Raw genomic sequence first — 14955 nt, 5'->3', positions numbered from 1 at the left:
CAGTCGTTACCCTACAGGTTTCAGACCCTGAACCAGTATGGATAACTCACCTCAGCTTTAACTGATTCCACAAGCCTACAGACTCACTTTCAAGGACTCTACAATACATATCCACACACTCACAACCCTCTGAGTGAAGAAGTTCCCTCCACATCTCACTTTTCACCCTCAGCTCATAATCTCTAGTTCTAGTCTTACCCAACTTCAGTGGAAAATGCCTGCTTGCACTTGCCCTATAGCCTTCATAATCTTGAATACCTCGATCAAATCTCCTCTCATGTTTTTATGCTCTAGAGAATAAAGTCCTAACCTATTCAATCTTTCCTTATGAATTAGGCCCTCAAGATCCAGCAACATCTTTGTAAATTTTCTCTGCACCGTTTCAATCTTTTCTGTAGGTAAGTGTCCAAAATTGGACACAATGCTCCAAATTAGACCTCACCAACGTCTTGCGCAATTTCAACTTTACATCCCAATTCATGTACTCAATACATTGATTTATGAAGGCCAATGTGCCAAAAGCTTCCTTTATGACCCGAAGTATCCTATCGGGTTTTTCTGGCAAATCAGGAGCGAGAGAGGAAGCAACTCACTGGTCCGTGAGTGAGGTTTATAAGGAGCATTTGCGGGCTTTTTTCTGGCAGCCCAGTAATATCGTGATTCATTAACAAGGGCAAATCGAAGTAAGGTAGGGCCAAGCAGAGCAGCCGTTGTGTAAGTGGGTCAGTGTTAGAGTGGGGAGGCTTTGGCTCATCAGGCTTGGGCAAGGTATGTATCTGGTAAGTTTCTTCTTCACTCTTTGTCTGTTAGTGCATAGTTAGAGCAGGGAGGATGGCTCCAGGCTTGTTCTGTGTTCCTTGTGTGAGATGAGGGGATTCTGGGAGACCGCCAATCTCCCGGATGACTACATCTGCACCAGGTGCACCAAGCTGCATCTCCTCAGAGACCGGGTTAAGGATCTGGAACTACAGCTTGATGACCTTCGGCTCCTATGGGAAACTGAGGAGGTGATAGATAAGAGCTCAGGGATGTAGTCACCCTTAGCTTCAGGAGGCAAGGACCTGGTAAATCAGGAGAGAGACAGAAAATGGGCAAATTACAAAGATAGGTGGAGGAGTGGGTAGTGTTGAGGAAACAGAGAGCCTGCAGAGAGACTTGGATAGTTTAGGGGAATGGGCACAGAAGCGGCAATGAAATACAATGTTGGAAGGTGTTTGGTCATGCACTTTGGTGGAAGAAATAAACGGGCAGTCTGTTATTTAGATGGAGAGAGAATTCAAAATGTAAAGATGCAAAGGGACTAGGGAGGCCTTGTGCCGGATACCCTAAAGGTTAACCTCCAGGCTGAGTTGGTGGTGAAGAAATGAATGCAATGTTGGCATTCATTTCTGGAGGTATAGAATATAAGAGCAGGGATGTGATGTTGAGGCTCTATAAGGCACTCGTGAGACCACACTTGGAGTATTGTGTGCAGTTTTGGGCTCCTTATTTTAGAAAGGATATTCTGACATTGACCCGACTGGTGACATAGTGGCATCAGTGTTGGACTTGGGGACGAAAGGTCCCGGGTTCGAATCCAGCTGGCTCCCCTGCACGGTCTCCATCCGTGCTGGGTTACGAGCTGGTGATCTCTTTGGAAACTCACCCGGCAGAAGGCAATGGCAAACCACTGCTGTAACTTGCCTCGTACGCGGTTCCCCACTACATCAGAGAGGCGTGGAGGGAAATCGTCCGCTAACCGGAGAAACTCCGGATGCAACGTTCCTTTCCTTTATACTGACATTGAGAGGGTTCAGAGAAGATTCACAAGAATGATTCCAGGAATGAAAGGGTTACCATATAAGGAACGTCTGGCAGCTCTTGGGCTGTATTCCCTGGAGTTCAGGAGAATGGTGGGGGGGGGGGGTGTGGTGGAATCTCCTAGAAACATTCCAAATGTTAAAAGGCCTGAACAGATTAGATATAGCAAAGTTATTTCCCATGGCAGGGGAGTCTAGGATAAAAAGGCACAACTTCAGGATTGAAGGATGTCCATTTGGAACAGAGATGTGGAGAAATTACTTCAGTCAGAGGGTGGTAAATCTGTGGAATCTGTTGCCACAAGCAGCTGTGGAGGCCAAGTCATTGGGTGTATTTAGGACAGAGACAGATAGGTTCTTGATTAGCCAGGGCATCAAAGGGTATGGGGAGAAGGCAGGGGAGTGGGGATGACTGGAAGAATTGGATCAGCCCATGATTGAATGGCAGAGCAGACTCGATGGGCCAAATGGCCTACTTCTGCTCCTATGGTCTTATACATGGCTGACAAGGAAATCAAAGCTACATAAAAGCAAAATAGAGGGCATATAATAGATCAAAAATTAGAAACATATAAAAACCTAGAGCACAATACAGGCCCTTCAGCCCACAAAGCTGTGCTAAACATGTCCTTACCTGAGAAATTACCTAGGGTTACCCATAGCCCTCTATTTTTCTAAGCTCCATGTACCTGCCCAGGAGTCTCTTAAACGACCCTATCGTATCCGCCTCCACCACCGTTGCCGGCAGTCCATTCCAGGCACTCACCACTCTTTGCGTAAAAAACTTACCCCTGACATCTTCTCTGTACCTACTTGCAAGCATCTTAAAACTGTACCTTCTCATGATAGGAGTTTCAGCCCTGGGAAAAACCCTCTGACTATCCACACGATCAATGCCTCTCATTATCTTGTACACCTCTATCAGGTCACCTGTCATCCTCCGTCACTTCAAGGAGAAAAGGCCAAGTTCACTCAACCTATTCTCATAAGGCATGCTCCCCAAACCAGGCAACATCCTTGTAAGTCTCCTCTGCACCCTTTCTATGGTTTCCACATCCTTCCTGTAGTGAGGCGACCAGAACTGAGCACAGTACTCCAAGTGGGGTCTGACCAGAGTCCTATATAGCTGTAACATTACCTCTCGGCTCCCAAACTCAATCCCACGATTGATGGAAGGCCAATGCACTGTATGCTTTCTTAACCACAGAGTCAACCTGCACAGCAGCTTTGAGTGTCTTATGGACTCGGACCTCAAGATCCCTCTGATCCACACTGCCAAGAATCTTACCATTAACACTATATTCTGTCTTCATATTTGACCTACCAAAATGAAACACCTCCTTAGTGAAAAGTTAGAGGATTGGAAAGCTTTTAAAAATGAACAAGGCAACTGAAAAAGCCATAAGGAAGGAAGAGATGAGATTTGAAGGTAAACTGGCTAATAATATCAAAGAGGAAGTAGAAATCAGACCACTGGAAAATAATGCTGGAGACATAGTAATGGGGGACAAGGAAATAGCAGGAGAACTGAATGAGTATTTGGCATCTGTCTTTACTGTGAAAGACACTAGCAGTATGCCAGATGTTTGATAGTGTCAAGGGGAAGAAGGGAGTGCAGTTGTTATTAATAGGGAGAAGATGTTTGAGAAGTTGAAAGGACTGAAGGTAGATAAGACACATGAACCAGAAGCACTACACACCAAGGTTGTCAGCATACTGAATAAATCTATAGAAATATAACCTGTAACAGAATCAATGGAAGACTGCCCAACTAGGACATTCAACTAGGGTACAGCAGACAAAAATAGTGCAAGTACAAAAAGAAGAAATAATAAATAAACAATAATTGCTGAGAACATGAGAGGAGTCCTTGAAAGTGAGTCCATTGGTTGTTCAAACATTTCACCAATGGGGCATGTGAGGTTGAGTGAAGTTATCTCCTTTGATTCAAGAGCCTGATTGTTAAGGGGTAGTAACTGTTCCTGAACCTGGTGATGTGAGTCTTGAGGCTCCTGTACCTCCTTCCTGATGGCATCAGCGAGAAGAGAGCATGGTCAAGGTGGTGAGAGTCACTGACAATGGATGCTGCTTTCCTGCAACAGCATTTAATGTAGATGTGCTCAGTGGTTGGGAGGGCTTTACCCATGACAGACTGGGCCATATCCACTACTTTTGTAGGATTTTACATTCAAGGGCATTGGTGTTTCCATACCGGGCTGTGATGCAGTCAGTCAGTATACTCTCCACTACACGTCTATAGAGGTTTGTCAGAGTTTTAGATGTCATGCCAAATTTCCACAAACTCTTAAGGAAGTAGCGGTGCTGCTGTGCTTACTTTGTATTTGCACTTGCATGCTGGGCTCAGTACAGCTGCTTCGAAATAATAACAGCGAGGAATTCAAAGTTCCTATCCTCTCCACCACTAATCCCCCAAAGAGGACTAGCTCATGAACCTCTGCCTTCCTTCTCCTGAAGTCTGTAATCAGCTCCGTGGTCTTGCTGACGTTGAGTAAAAGGTTGTTATGACATCACTCAGCCAGTGACAGTACACTGTTCATGGCAGGACTCTTAATAGGGTGAATGAGCAGAGGGATATGGGGGTTTAAGCTCATAGCTTCTGGAAAGTGGTTAAGAAGTCATATTTCTTGCTTTTATTAGTCAGGGCACTGAGTTCAAAAGTCAGTAAGTTACCTTACAGCTTTATAAAACTTCAGTTAGGCTGCACCTGGAGTATTGTGTATAGTTCTGGTCACCCCATTATAGGAAAAGTTGAGGCTTTGGAAAGGGTACAAAAGAGGTTTACTAGGATGCTGCCTGGATTCGAGAGTTCAGACAAACTCAGGTTGCTTTCTCTGGAGTGGCATAGGATGAGGGGAGATCTGATAGAGGTTTATAAGATTGAGAGGCATAGATAGAGAGTATCTTTCTCCCGGGGTTCAAATGTTTAATACCAGAGGACATGCATTTAAAGTGAGAGGGAGTAATTTCAAAGCACATGTGAGGAGCAAGTTTTTTTTACACAGGGAGTGGAGTGGTGGGTGCCTGGAATGACAATTTCGATGACAGAATTGATGGCTTTGTGGCCAAGTCTGCAGAGTATACAAGATAGGTAGAGGGGCAGGTAGTGTCGAGGAAGCAGGGTGTCTGCAGAAGGACTTTGATGGATTGGGAGAACAGGCAATGAAGTGGCACATAGAACACAGTGTAGGGAAGAGTATGGTCACGCACTTTGGTAGAAGGAATAAAGGTGTAGACTATTTTCTAAACGGGGAGAAAATTAAAAAATCAGATGTGCAAAGACACTTAGGAGGTCTCATGCAGGATCCTCTTGCAGATTGAGTCGTTGGTGAGGAAGGCAAATACAATGTTAGCATTCATTTAGAGAGAACTAAAATATAAGAGCAAGTATTTGATGCTGAAGTTTTATAAAGCATTGGTGAGGCCTCACTTGGAGCATTATGAGCATTTTTGGGCTCCTTAGCCAAGAAATGATGTATTGACATTGGAGAGGGCCTTCAGGAGGTTCATGAAAATGATTCCAGGAATGAAAGGGTTAATGTATGTGGAGCATTTGGTGGCTCTGGAGTTGTATTTGCTGTTCAGAAGATTTTGGGGGGGGGGGGGGTGGTGATATAATTGAAAAATCTAATCAGAATGGATGTGCAGACAATGTTTCCTATAGTGTGAGAGTCTAGGACCAGAGGGCACATCTTAAGAAAAGGGGACAAAAGGAGACATCATTTAGAACAGAGATGAGGAGGAATTTCTTTAGCCAGAGGGTGATGAATCTGTGGAATTCATTGCCATCGATGGCTGTGGAGGCCAAGTCACTGAGTATATTTAAAGTGGAGGTTGATGGGTTCTTAATTAGTCAATGTCAAAGATGACAGGAAAAAGGCAAGAGAATGGGGTTGAGGGGGATTGAGATGCACATTGAAAATGCAGTTTTTCCAGTCATGATGGAATGGCAGAACAGACTCAATGGACCGAGCAGCCTAATTCTCCTCCTATATCTTATGAAATGCACTTCCTCAGGTGGTGGTAGAGACAGATATGACAGAGGTTTTTAGATAGGCACACGAATATGGAGGGATATGGACACTGTGTAGGTAGAAGCACCCAGGCTAAACCCACACGGTCACAGGGAGGATATGCATACTCCATACAGGCAGTACCGGAGGTCAGCATTAAATGTGTCTTTGAAGGCAGCGGGTTATGGCTCTCAGTTGTGTGGTGGCGGGGCTGGTAGTGTAAAGGGTGAACCACAAACTGTGACAATAACAGCAGGCTAAAAGGGCCAAATAGCCTCACCTTTCCCTCTTTGTCAAGAAACATAAGTGGTTCGATCGTCGACAAGAATGTCTAACAATCACCAACAGGGTGAGTGTGAAGTTTACCGAACTTTGTTACAAGTTGCTATGTTCATGCAGTTGTCCTCACAAGGGGAGTGAAAATGCACAGTTTTCCCAGGCTGGGGAATGGCACAGATTTAAGGTGAGAGGGCAGAGATTTATGAAGTCAAAGTCATGCTCAGGTTTGTTGTCAAGTGCACAAGGCCATCTGTCCACAGTTGTAATGAAAACTTACTTGCAGCAGCTTTACAGACACATTCCTGATTCAAGATTGTTTAATATAATTTCCAGTACACAAGTGTAAATAAAGGAGAATACTCTGGATCAGCACCAGTGGAACAAATAAAAACATTGTAGTGCAAAGTAATTGCAGAGTTGCTAAATGGTAGTGATTAGGATTGTGCTGGTTGGTTCAAGAACCGAATGGTTGGAGGGAGGTAGCTGTTCCTGAGCCAGGTGATGTGGAACCTCAGGCTTCAGCACCTCCTTCCCAGTGGTAGCTGTGAGAAGATACCATGGCCCCAGAGGGTGGAGATCTGAGGGGCAACTTCTTCACCCAGAGGGTAGTCCATATATGAAACAAACTGCCAAAGGCAGTTATATAAAGAGTGTTTAAAAGGCTGTTGGACAGTGACATGGACAAGAAAGGTTCAGAGTTATACAGGCCAAACATGGGTAAATGGTACTGGCTTAGGTGGGAGTCTTGGTTGGTATGGATCAATTGGCCAAATGGCCTGTTTGCCTCCGACTCAGGAACATTTGGGAGTGGGGGGTCACCTGATTTTCCGATTACTAGCCTGTCTGCTCATACCGCCCGGCTTCTCGGGAATTACCAGCCGGATCTTCCCGGGATATTTAGCTGCCTGTAGCTCCCCAGGACTGAGAGTGGGTGGTGTGCCTTTATGCCCACTCCCTGCCCCCTCTCCCTGCCCTCTCCTCTCCCTTTGCAACTCCTCTGTCTCTTCCTCCTCACACCTGTTCACCTCCTGCCCTCCCCTGTCCTTCTCCCTTGTATTCTCTTCTTCTCTCCATTCCTCCTCACCCCTCCCCTCCCCATATACCTCCTCCTTCCACTTTTCCTGTACCTCCCCTGGCCCCTCACTCAGTCTCTCTCCATCCCTACCCCCCTCCTCCTCCCCTCTGGGATGGTGTGGGGAGACAGCAGAGTAGCTCACCGACTTCCCACCTTCAGCCTGGGCATGCTCTCCTGCTCCAAGCCTGAGTGCCCCGACCTCTCCCGGGGCTGGAGTTGGGTAGTCCTGCCCTAAGCCAGTTCCAGAATCCACGGTCTCAGCCTCACCACCCCTATCCACCTCCCCTCTATCCCCTCTCTTATGCCTACTCATTCCATCTGAGGCTCTGCTTCCCCTCCCCCCTCCACGGTCTGTACCCTCTCTAGTTGCTGGGGCAGCCAATATTCTCAACCCACCAACTGGCCCGGGAGAAGACTGCAGTGACACCTCTCCCTTAGCACTGAGTGTGTCCCCCTCCCCACCCACAGCACTGGGTGTGACTACAGACCCCATGGGTGGGGTTCGGCCAAAGCTCTGGGCTGAACCGATCCCCGAAAGGGTCCCACTGGACTGAGCTGACGGAGGAGACTCCCTACAGCCCCTGCCTCCCTCCGTGTGTCGGCCTCGAGTGGACGCTGGTCGCTTCTTCGACGTCTTGGGCCTCTGAGTGCACTGTGGGCCTCTGAGTGCACTGTGAGCCTCTGGCAAGGTTACATCCTCTGGGCCACTCCCTCCTGCTGCCTTTGTCTTTGAGGGCTTCCTGACACCCGTCTCTGCAACTGGACAGATCTTTCCAGGTCTGGTGGGTTTCAGGATGAACTTCACCATCAGTGTGCTCTCTGGGACTCCCAGTGGGAAGCCTCTCTTCCCCCTGACTCTTCGCAGGGGCTCGTTCACACCCTCAGCCCTTCCCTCACTCTCCAGCCTTCTCCCAGTCCCGGTCCCGATGGAACGGTAAAATCCCAAGTCAAGTCCCAGCAAATCAAACCTCACTGACTTTGGTCTCCGATCTCTGTCCTTTCCTTGCACCCTCCTGGAATGTCGATCTGTCCAGTAGACTGGGTGGCTCCAGATCTCCCACCTTCCTCTGGATGAGCCCTTTGCTCCGACTTTCCGAAGGGATCAGAACTGGCTGTGGTCCCCCAGTGAGGGGTGAATACCAACACATTTTCCCCTATGTCTGCATTCCCATCCCGTCCAGCACCAGGTACATCATCTTCACCTCTCACTACCAAACCAGGCTTCCTACTCATCCCCGGGAGCACTCTGTTGCTAGAGTGATGAGAATAATGATAGTCCTGGCTACTGAGGAGGTAATTCCTTCGGAATGGCCCCACGCGTTGAGCTCTCCCTGTTGGGAATGGCAGGCGAGTGGCTTCACAACATGCTGTCTTGGTCTGGGGCTGCCTGTCAGCAGTGGGAAGGGTGGTGTTATAGGGTGCCAGTTGTGTTCCCCGCCAGCCCCCTGTGTTGGGCATGGATTCCCATTGCCAGTGTCCCCTGTCCGGGGTCTGCATTTCCATGAGATCTTCTGGCAGATCGGAATGGTCTCCTCGGCAATGGTAGCAAGCTCGCGAACCTGTTGATCAAAGCAAGGAAAGGTGAGGGGGGCGGTGAAGGGGTGGGGGTGTCAGAGGTCAAAGTGGAGAGAGGGCAGATGAGGGGGGAGGTCAAAGGGGAGGGAGAGGGAAGACAGGAAGGAGAGGTTGTTAGGATGTAAAAGAGGGTGAGCAGAAGTGGAGGAGAGAGGGGCAACATGCACAACACTATGGAGGAACTCAGCAGGTCGGGCAGCATCCATGGAAACCAACAGTCAACATTTTGGGCCGAGACCCTTCGTCAGGAATGGGCCCGAAACGTTGACTGTTCGTTTCCACTGATGCTGCCCGACCTGCTGAGTTCCTCCAACGCCTTGCTTTGACCCCAGCATCTGCAGAGTATTTTGTGTTTATGAGGTGAGAGAGGGTGAGGTGGAGAGAGCTCACCTGCAACTCGTTCTTCCTTCAGTGGTTGGCACGATCTCATGGCTTCGGACCCCATTGTCAAACTGCAGGCAATGAGATCCACTGGGTCCGATGACCCACTTGGAGATTTGAGTTCACTTCTGGTAGTCTCACTGTAGAAAGGATGTGGAAGCTTTGGTGGGGGTGGGGGTGGGGGGGGTGTCAGAAGAGACCTACCAGGCTGCTACCTGGATTAGAGAGCGTGTATTGTGAGGATAGGTTAAGTAAGCTGGAGCTTTTCCCTGTGGAGTGAAGGAGGATGAGAGGTGACTTGATAAAAGTGTACAAGATGATAAGAGGCATAGATAGAGTGGACAGCCAGTCATTTTCTCTGGGCAGAAACCACTAATATGAAGGAGGCATAATTTTGAGGTGCTTGGAGAAAAGTATGGTGGGGGGGAATGTTAGAAGTAATTTTTTTTTTTTTTTTTTTTTTTTTTTTTTTTTTTTTTTAAAACCTGCAAAGCTTTGCCCTGGGCAGCAGTAAAACAGGTACATGGGGGACATTTAAGAAACTCTTAGATAGGCACATGGATAATTGAAAAATGGAGGGCTGTGTAGGAGGGAGGGGTTAGATGAATCTTAGAGCAGGTTAAAGGGTTGGCACAACATAGAGGGCCAAAGGACTTGTACTGATGTTCTGCACTTACCGGGTATACCTGTAGTTCAGGCCAAACATCAGAATGGGGAAGAAACGTGATCTAAGTTACTTTGACTGTGTAATGAATGTTGGTGCCAGACGGAGTGACTTGAGTATCTCAGAAACTGCTGAACTCCTCAGACATTCATGCACAACAGTCTCCAGAGTTTACAGAGGACAGTACAAAAACCAAAAATGATTCCATGAGTGTCCAGTAGCTTTGGGCTCCTCCTTATTGTTAGATTTCCTGGTTTTTCTGTCTTTAAAGGGCTGACGAGAAAACCAGGGAACCTAACAATGATGAGGAGCCCAAAGCTACCACCTGTCTTCCCAATATTTCCACGGTTTCTGTAAGGATAGGCAGGATTCTGAAGAAATACCAGATTAATACCACCCACAAACCTACAAGGAAGCTCAGATCACACACGTCAAAGATGAACTGGGACTCAGGACGGCTGGCGTTTATGCAGAACAGCATTTATCGGCCAGACGGGATGTACGGTGGAAACCCACAATAAGGAGCACAGGTGTATCTGTTTGGGTTACCTGGAGAAATTGGCAGTAGCATAACATTGCATTTGCAACAGCCATAGCACTGACTTCAGTACAAAATTACTGTGTTGCGCCAATGGTTTTTGGGAATGCCTGGTGAAGGAAGCCATTGAAATAAAACTAAAGGAAAAGCATTTTAACCAAGGTGAAGGTCTCACTCTAGTAAGAACTGGAATTCAATTGTAAACAAGGTGGGAGAGTGGAAACCTGATTGGATGAGGACTAATCAATCAGGAAGGAAGAAAAGAAAGACTGCAAGAGTATAAATACCACCAGACTAGACATGCCCAGGCATTATTCCTGATGAAGATGGCAGAGTTGGTATTTGTCGGGATAAGAACATGTATATACTGGCATGAATAGGAGATTGGCTAACTGGCAAGAGGCAAAGAGTGGGGGGAAAAAAGGGAGCCTTTTCTGATTGGCTGCCAGTACCTAGTGGTTTTCCGTTCCACAGGGGTCTGTGTTGGGACCACATCTTTTCACGTTATACTGTATGTCAGTAACTTGGATAATGAAATTGATGGCTTTGTAGCCAAGTTTTAAAGTTCAAAGCAAACTTAGTATCATTACTGTCACCATGTTCACTCAGATTCATTTTCTTGTGGGCATACTCAGTAAATCGAATAACCATAATAGAATCAATGAAAGACAACTGGGCAGACAGTGTGCAGAAGACAACAAACTGTGCAAATACAAAAAAATTAATTATAAAAATGAATAAGCAATACACATCAAAAACCTGAGATGAAGAATTCTTGAAAGTCATTCCATAGGTTGTAGGAGTATTTCAGTGATGGGGCAAATGAAGTTGAGTAAAGTTATTGCCTTTGATCAAGAGCCTGATGGTTCAGATGCACTAACTGTTCCTGAAGCCGGTGTTGTGAGTCCTGATGGCAGCAACAAGAAGAGGACATGACCTGGGTGGTGGGGGTCCCTGCCAATGAATACTACTTTCCTGTGACACTACTCCATGTAGATGTACTCAGTGGTGGAGAGGGCTTTATCTGTGATGAACTGGGTTGTATCCACTACTTTTTGTAGGATTTCCCATTCAAGGACGTTGGTGTTTCCACACCAAACTGTGATGCAGCCAGCCAATATACTCTGCACCACACACCTATAGAATTGTCAGTTTTAGATGTCATGCTGAATCAACCTCCGAAGGAAGTAGAGGCATGGTCAAGCTTTCTTCGTAATTACACTTGGGTGCTGTGTCCAGGACAGGTCCTCTGAAATGGTAACACCGAGGAATTTAAAGTTGCCGACCCTCTCGACCTCAGATCCCCTGATGAGGACTAGCTCATGGACCTCCTGTTTCCTATTCCTGAAGCCAATAATCAGCTCCTTCATCTTGCTAACATTGAGTAAGAGTTTGTTGTTGTGGCACCACTCAGCCAGATTTTCAATCTCCCTCCTATATGCTGATTCATCACCACCTTGATTCAACCTACGACAATGATGTTGTCCGCAAGCTTGAAAATGGCGTTGGAGCCGTGCTTAGCCACACAGCTATTGGTGTAAAGCAAATAGAGCAGGGGGCTAAGCAAACAAGAAAATAGTCTGTGCTTTTATTTCATCTACCAAAGTACATGACCATATACTTTCCAACACTGTATTCCATCTGCCACTTCTTTGCCCATTCTCTTAATCTGTCCAAGTCCTTCTTCAGCCTCCCTGCTTCCTCAACACTCCCTGCCCCTCCACCTATCTTTATATCATCCACAGACTTAGTCACAAAGCCATCAATTTCATCATCCAGCACGTTGACATATAACATGAAAAGAATCAGTCCTAACACAGGCCCCTGTGGAAAACCACTAGTCACTGGCAGCCAACCAGAAAAGGCTTCCTTTGTTCCCACTCTTTGCCTCCTGCCAATCAGCTAATGCTCTTTCCATGCTAATATCTCTCTTGTAATACCATGAAGTCGTATCATACTAAGCAGCCTCTTGTACAGCACCTTGTCAAAGGCCTTCTGAAAATCTGAAATTGAGAGAGCAGGGAGTCTGCAGAAAGACTTGGATAGATTTAGGAGAATAGGCTAAGAAGTGGCAGACGGAATACATGTCAGGAAGTGTATGCTTATGCATTCTGATAGAAGCAAAAAGGCGTAGACTATTTTCCTAGCAGGGAGAAAATTCAAAACCCAGAAGTGCAAAGGGATGTGGGAGTCCTCGTGCAGAATTCCCCAAAGGTTAACTTGAAGATTGAGTCAGTGGTAAGGAAGGCAAATACAATGTTAGCATTCATATTGAGAGTACTAGAATACAAGAGCAGGGAAGTAATGCTTTATAAGGCACTGGTGAGACCACACTTATTGTGAGCAGTTTTGGGCCCCTGATCTAAGAAAGGATGTGCTGAATATTTGAGTACTGTATATTTAAAGTGGAGGTTGATAGATTCTTGATTCATCAGGGTGTCAAAGGGTACGGGATGAAGGCAGGAGAATGGGATTAAGAAGGGTAATAAATCAGCCAAAATGGAATGGTGGAGCAGACTCAATGGGCCATATATCTTAATTTATTTCAATGTCTTGTGGTTATAACAGTGAAGAATATCTCTGATCGCACAACACATTGATCTTGAAGTGGATGGGCGACAGCATAAGAAGATGGTGTATCTACAGTTCTGATCAAAAAGCTGGGCCTCTGTACCTCCCTCTGCTACCGGATCCTCAACTTCCTCACCAGAGGACCATGGTCTGTCCGGTTTTTGTAAATAATATCTCCATCTTGCTGATAATCAACACTGGTGCATCTCAAGGATGTGTACTTAGCCCACAGTTCTACTCTCTCTACATCCATAACTGTGTGGCTAGGCACAGCCCAAATGCTATCTATAAATTTGTTGATGACACAACTATTGTTGGCAGAATTTTAGATGATGAGAGGGCATACACAAGTGAGATAGATCTGCTGGTTCAGTGGTGGCACAGCACCAACCTTGCAGTCAACGTCAGTAAGACCAAAGAATTGATTGTGGACCAGAAAGCGCAAGATGAGACGAGGGAGCACACACCAGTCCTCAAAGGGAACAGAAGTGGAAAGTGTGAGCAATTTCAAGTTTCTGGGTGTCAACATTTCGGAGGATCTATCCTGGCAGTTGATTCAGTTCCAAAGGAGGCACGGCAGCAGTGATATTTTATTCGGAGTTTGAGGAGATTTGGTATATCACCAATTTCTTATAGAAGAACCATGGAGAGCATTCTAACTGGCTGCATCACAGTCTGGTATGGTAGGGGGCTACTGCACAGGATCAAAGTAAGCTGCAGAAAGTTGTAAACTGAGTCAACTTCATCGATGGCACAAACCTTCCTAGCATCTTCAAGGAGTGATGCCTCAAAAAGGCAGCTTCCTTCTTTAAACCCGGCTGGTGGCGTAGTGGCACCAGCGCTGGACTTCGGGACGAAAGGTCCCAAGGTCGAATCCAGCTGGCTCCCCTGCACGGTTTCCATCCATGCTGGGTTACGAGCTGGTGATCTCTTTGGAAACTCACCCAGCAGAAGGCAATGGCAAACCACTGCTGTAACTTGCCTCGTACGCGGTTCCCCACTACGTCAGAGGGGCGTGGAGAGAAATCGTCCACTAACTGGAGAAACTCCGGATGCGACGTTCCTTTCCTTTCAAGTCCCCCATCACCCAGGACGTGCCTTCTTCTCAGTGCCACCATCTGAGAGGAGGTACAGGAGCCTGAAGGCACACACTCAATGTTTCAGGAACAGCTTCTTTCCCTTTGCCATACAACTTCTGAATGGACAATGATCCCATGAACATGACTTCACTACTTTTTCTCTTTTTGCACCACTTAATTTAAATATATATTAAATGTAATTTACAGTTATTATTTTGTATTGAAATGTACCGCTGCCACATAACAAATTTCACAACACATGTTTTACAGCCAGTAGGTTTTACAGGGAGATCCCAATCAGCTGGACAAGTTTACTGAGGAATGGCAAATGCAGTTTAATTCGGATAAGTGTGAATTCAGGGAAGACAAATGATGGTGGGAATTTCACAGTGATTCAAGTCTATGGAATGAGAAGCCAGAGGAAGTTGTTGACGCACATACATTAACAAAATTTAAAAGGTACATGGATAGGAAAGATTTAAAGGCAAATCGGCCAACTGTGGGCAAGTGGGACTGCCGTAGATGGGAATCTTGGTCAGCATGGCTGTTTGGCTGAATGGCTGGTTTCCCCGTTGTACAATATTGTGTCTGCATTCAACACCTGATCAATTGGAGACTTAAGAGTACTGAATTCCAATGTTTTTTAAGCTTCAAATCTCAGCCCAGAACTGCCAAGCATATTCTCTGACTATATCCTCACACACTCCTGCAGCCCTTTGCATCTCCCCAGTTAATCCTTCACCCTTCCTGACCCCACCCAAAGCAGGAGATACATTAACACTGGGTTGATCTCAGTTGGAAGAGGTTCCAACAATTCCACCTCACTGCTGCACTGAGTCACAGAGCATTACCACACAGAAACTGGCCTTTCAGCCCTCTAGTCTCCACTGAGATGTTACTCTGCCTCGTTTCATTGACCTGCACTTGGAACATGACCCTCCATATCACTCCCATCCGTGTACT

The 14955-nt window shown here is 46.4% G+C and overlaps 1 protein-coding gene across 1 annotated transcript in view; it reads left to right on the top strand.

The window, feature by feature from the left end:
• tnni3k (TNNI3 interacting kinase) overlaps nucleotides 1-14955 on the top strand; it is a 167140-nt gene that overhangs the window by 115833 nt on the left and 36352 nt on the right. The gene's annotated exons all lie outside the window — the stretch shown is intronic.

This window comes from Mobula birostris, chromosome 12 (genome assembly GCF_030028105.1).
Source record: "Mobula birostris isolate sMobBir1 chromosome 12, sMobBir1.hap1, whole genome shotgun sequence".
NCBI classification, from domain to species: domain Eukaryota; kingdom Metazoa; phylum Chordata; class Chondrichthyes; order Myliobatiformes; family Myliobatidae; genus Mobula; species Mobula birostris.
This window is presented reverse-complemented; position numbering and strand designations above follow the sequence as displayed.